Source organism: Emys orbicularis, chromosome 16 (genome assembly GCF_028017835.1).
Source record: "Emys orbicularis isolate rEmyOrb1 chromosome 16, rEmyOrb1.hap1, whole genome shotgun sequence".
NCBI classification, from domain to species: Eukaryota; Metazoa; Chordata; order Testudines; family Emydidae; genus Emys; species Emys orbicularis.
This window is the reverse complement of record NC_088698.1, coordinates 22,883,014-22,889,013: the sequence shown is the minus strand read 5'-3', so window position 1 is coordinate 22,889,013 and position 6,000 is coordinate 22,883,014.

Sequence of the window (6,000 nt, the reverse complement as noted above, 5' to 3'; positions counted from 1 at the left end):
AAACATTTGACATGTTCCAGCAGTATTAAAGCACTCTGCAGTGCACACAGCAATTTTAAATTATTACAGCACTTCACATATTTTCCTTTTTATAAGTACCTGGGTTTGCACAGTTTTCTACCATGTGGAGCAATTTAATAATATGGGAGATCATCAAATTTTATGAGTGGGAGTTTAGAACTGATCGGAAATCTGGATGTGTGCAATGTAATTTTAAAATCATTAAACTTTCAAAAACGCTTAACAGCATCAGTGATGGGTTCACCCATGCCGGACCCTAAACGGGCAATGTTAGTACCCGTAAAAATTTTTGTCTGATGCAGACCTGAAGTGTTGGCTGTGTTAAGACAGCTCTGGGAAAAATGAAGATTAACACATTGGCAAAGGTTAAACTATTAGGTATTTTTTCCAACAATTCTGAATCTTAAGTGCTTCCTTAGACCATCAATATCTATTAAGTGAGTTTCTTTGCATTTAGTCCTACGCCAGCCTAGATGAGACAGGTGCTTTTCAAGCATCGGCTAAGGTGCAAGACAAGAACATGGGAGGATCATACCAAAGGAATGTTCTTCCTGGATTGTAGGCAAGACGTCACGACCATTGGAATATATTGGAGAGCTCTACACCTTACGGCAGCATTTAAACTTGTATCCCCCAAGCACTTGACACACACTAACAACTCAATCACTCCTAGTAAAACCCTGGTGAGGTAAAGTAGGTATCTCTAGTCTACAGAAATTGAGGCAATAAGATTAAGTGACTGGCTCAAGACAGAGGAGCCGATGACACAGCTGAGATAACAATTTAAGAGTCAAGGGGACCAAGCATACAACTGAAAGTGACAGATGACTCCCCTCACAATATAAGATTTGTATCAAAGACCTTGTCTTCTCATAAAAGTAATACCTGTTCTACTATAACTATGTCAATATAGGCAAAGCAATAAAAAAACAAAACAAAACCAAAAAAAACCCAAGTGGTGGGGAGCAGGGGTTGTACCAGTATAGTTATATCAGTAAAAACCACATCTCTGACCAAAATATTTATACCAGTACAAACATCCGTGCATAAACAAGGCCTAAATCAAAACACAATGGCTCTGACTCTTGCATCAACTGCAAAACAATTTTGAAAGCTCTGGATTGTTTCTCCACAGGCTTTTCAAACAGTAATAAACCAATATGAGGTTGAAAAGAAGTGAGTAGCAACTCCTTCATTTAACAAAGTATTTTACAGCATTTTTCCTCATTGTGGAAGAACACACAACATCACACGTGCAGTAAATAGCAGCAAGGCTGTAGACAGAGAGATGGTAACATTTAATATTTTGTTGATTTTATTAAATTTTCTTTCAACCACTTTGAGTAATTTACCATTCATCGCGCAAATGTTGTATTTACCAGCAGAGAAGCACCTGTTCTATATTTCTACCTGATCATGCCCTGCCGTTTGAGGGTAATCATCTACCTCAATTTCATCCCTTAGCACCTGGAGTGGAGATTTCCTTTCAGGAAATACCAAACTGAAATGTATCAAAACTTAAGTTGCAGGCTAGCAACAATGAGGAAGGCTTTTCATACTAACACATAAAATTATACCGCCAGTTTCTCTTATGCAATGCAACTGGTCTCGTTTCGGTGATGCATTCAACCCAAGTGCTTTTAGAGCCATCTTGGGTTTGTGACCATGTAGCCACACACACCATGCTCCTACTGGGCACCTCAAGCCTCTCAAAACAGGCGTCTCTTGGGTACGAAATGCAGTGGAACTTCAATAAGCGTTTGGATACAAACACCGAAAGACATGGTCATCAGCTAACCCCACCTACAGTTCTCCCACCATACGTGCATTGCTACGAGCAGACCTATAAAGATGGCCACAGTGGGCCGGCTCTCTAACCTTTATGTTACCGAGCTAAGAGAGGAGCTCCAGCCTCTAGGCCTAAAACCAGAGATAGCAGGATTTCCTAACACAGGGGTGGCCAACCTGAGCCTGAGAAGGAGCCAGAATTTACCAATGTACATTGCCAAAAAGCCACAGTAATATGTCAGCACCCCGCCCCCCCCCATCAGCTCTCCCACCCCGCTCCCAGCACCTCTCACCCACCAGCAGCCCTGCCAGTCAGTACCTCTCTCTCCCTCCCTCCCCATCAGCTGTTTCATGGCGTGCAGGAGGCTGGGGGGGAGGGAGGAAGGGAGGGCACGGCAGGCTCAGGGGAGGGGGCGGGAAGGGGTTGAGTGGGGGTAGGGCCTGTGGCAGAGCCAAGGGTTGAGCAGTGAGCACCCCCCCCCGGCACATTGGAAAGTTGGCGCCTGTAGCTCCAGCCCCGGAATCGGTGCCTATACAAGGAGCCGCATATTAACTTCTGAAGAGTCGCATGTGGCTCCGGAGCCACAGGTTGGCCACCCCTGCCCTAACACCATGTTGTTTTCCATATCCCCTCCCCTTGCCTTCAGTGCCAACGCCCCATGAGACAGCCAGCCACCACAGGGCAGTAACATTCACAAGAAGATGGGTAATGCCATTGCTACTTTTGAACAACGGGATCCCACTCCTCTATCAGCACTCCAATCAGACTTGTGATACGGCATAAATTGCATCCGAAATCTGACCAATTAAATATAGCTTTTGGACACCTACCAAACAGCATATTTCACACACTTTATGAGGAGCTGCCTAACAGTTATTTTGACAGGAGGTTATCAGTTAGCAACCTCTTAATAAAAAATTGAAGATGACTGAAAGAGCAACTCTGGAATCTGCTGAAGTCAACATTGATATTCACAGTTAGTCAGCCAAAAGTTCAAAAGGTTGGAGAATATAATTTCATAATAGCATGACTCTGTGTCATCAACCTATTAAGAACCAGTACTCATCTGACTGTGTATTTTCCTCCTTTTTGACTCCATGCATCTCAACTTCCCCATTAAACTCAAGACTGTTATAAAATTTAGTAGCCTCAAAGGGAGAACAGCAAACTCTGGTCCCCCCCTCCAACTCCACAAGTTTACTTTAAATTCGGAAGTTCCCATGGAAATAAGCTAGGAAGACAGTCAGACTTAGTGTGTATTATGTCTGGTATGATGTTGATATATAGTAGACACACAAAACATCATTTGAAGTTGTATCCCATCACCCTTCTTGATAGCAATGCGAAGCATTCTCTGTCATCTTGTATTTGATTGGCTATCACTCCCCATCCCAGAAGTGGCTGCATATCAGCGTTGTTACAAAGGGCTTTGGAAACAATAAATGAAAGGAATTTTAAAATGTAAAATTGTGCAATGTCTTGTTCCCTAGATCAACAGTTATCACGGATCCATTACCATCCTTCCAACAAAAGGTTGGACAAAACTCACCACCAAGTCCATCAAGGCTGCCTGGTTAATCATCTCACTTGTCAGCACTGGATCCAGATTTTGCTATACAGAATGCTAGCAAGCCAGGCTGCTTCAAGAAGCTGAGTTTTAACCCTGCACGTAAAGTTAGATGTTAAAATAAAAATAAAATAAAACCATAATTTCAGCCACTGCAGTGTCTGGGTAGCAGCCTGACGAAAAATAGGGATTCATCTGTGCGTAGAGCACTGCTCCTCACAGATGTTTTCTTGGCAGAGAATTAGATTTTCTATAGGCTAGCAATGAAACTGTGCTTGTCCCCATGATCCATTGCAGGTGGCTTCTAATTTTAAGACCTGCATGGTTTTTTTTATATACTTTAAACATACGCTAGGACTACTTTATGTTTTGGTGTGCCAGTTTTTGTATCAGCAAGGGGCAGAAGAATAATTTTGGAGCTCTAGGTGTTTCTAAGAGAATGAAGAGCAAAAAACTAACTAGATATCAATGGAATTGGATACCAAGACTTTAAAAAAAAAAAAAAAAAAAAATGCATAGTGGTACTCAGGGCTAGGTCCACCAAAAAGAATCAAGCACCTACATCCAACATTTAAGTGCCAGTGGCATATACAATACTCCCGCTCAGCTGCTGCCTAACCCTAGAGATGCTTGAAGTCCCTAGGTGCCTGAGTTTCCACCATTAAAGTCCTCATAATGCCTAAATTTCTGCCAATGCGCATGCACACAGCAGCCTCAGTGTAGGCATCTGGGTGCCTAAATTGTGCCTCTTCTCAGGTTCCATAAGGACACTTGCATCTGAAGCTATTGTCTTTCAGTTGAACAATCATTATATCCTCTATTTCCTTCGGGGTTTGTCTGTATTAACGTAGCCTGCCCTGCATATATGTAAGGACACTTGTTAACATGACTTAGGTTATGCTTTTCAAAGAGCTATTTCAAATACAAACAAAAGTTAAGAATTCCACGCATCCATAAGCAAAGGTTCACTATCAAGCTAAAACCTCCTTTGAATAGTTTCAGCCCTGAGCAACTTTCTACAACAGAGTTAAATAGGGAATACAATGGAAATGCTGACAGGCCCTTAACTATAGTGGCAGTAGCCAGCAATGCTATAATTAAAGTACTTCACTCTGAAGATTTGTATAAGGAAAGAGATTGATGGGGGCTTTCTGAGCAATTCCTCTGGTCTAAAAAGAGACCATTAGTTCATTCCGTAGAATAGGTACCTGCAATGACGAGAGAATAGGTTTTTCCATATTACTGAAGATATGCAAAAAATTAGAACATGTGAAAATGCAATGTATCTATGCGCTGATCTCAATAAAAACATCCTGACTCCTAAACACCAAACTGCCATGCTTCATATTTGTATTACATTCTTGTATGGAAGCCATGATTTATTACTTATTCTTTGTATACTTTGTTGTAAATAGTAATTGTAGTAAGCTTGAAAGCACTGTATAGTCTAATGCCTCTAATAGTAAGTATGAACTTCTTGATATTACATTTTAAATTAGTCAGGTGCTTACAAATGTCCATTTATGGTGACTCTTGTGAAGGATCTTTCTACTACACTGGAACAATCTGAAAAATGAACATAACTCAATGTAAATTGTACACTTCAAGGTATTTCATTAATTAGCTATAGGGCTCAGCCATGAAGTTAATTGATTAATCCTACTTCTGTGAATGGAGTGGAAACACTAAAAGATAAGGCCTGGAGAATGAATCAGCTAAGCCTTTGAGTCACAAAGACCTTATCCCTTTGATGAGAAGTGCCAGATTAATCTTCATAAATGGTCTAATTACTTGGGCCTGGAGCTCAGCCAAGTCATTCCAAATAAAAATTAAATTATACAACTGATTGCATGTTCAGTCTCCTCTCCAGAGTATTAGAACAACCATACAGCCTTACAATACAGGCAGACATCGACTGTTTACTTATTACAGTGTAGAAAGTATCCCCCTACCACTGAACAGAAGAAACTAGTCAAGAAAATATAGCTCCAATGCCATTGCTTATATTAGGATAGCATCCAAAGATCCCTAATCAGGGCCCCATTGTACTAAGCAGAGTACCCACACGAGTTAGAAGCCTAAGGGTATGTCTATATTTCAAAGAAAAAACTGTGGTGCCAAATCTCAGTGCACAGGTCAAGTGACTCAGGCTTGTGGGGCTAAAAACAGCAGTGTAGACATTCCCACTTGGGATGGATCCCAGGTTCTGAAACCTGGCGAGGGAGGAGGGTCTTGGAGCCCCTGCGGCAGTGTCTACACTGCTATTTTGAGCCCCGTGAGCCCAAGTCAAATGACCCAGGCTGTGAGACTAGGCGCCGTTTTTTCTTTGCAGTGTAAACATACCCTAAGTGACTCAGGAACTTTGGAAAACACTACCAATGGGTCTTTGCCCAAAGCTTTACAGTCTAAAGACAAGAAACAACAGCAGTGAGAACCAAGGATTAACCGATATTATAAGTTATTGAGAAGCGGCCCTGAATCATTTCAAAGAATTCCCTATCCAACCATAATGGACTTTATTTCCCTTCCTCTCCACTCTGACCTCATCCCCACTTGAAAAGTTACCTTGAAGCCACCGCATACTTTTATATTTTGCTAGAATAAGCCAAGCACAAAGAAGCTC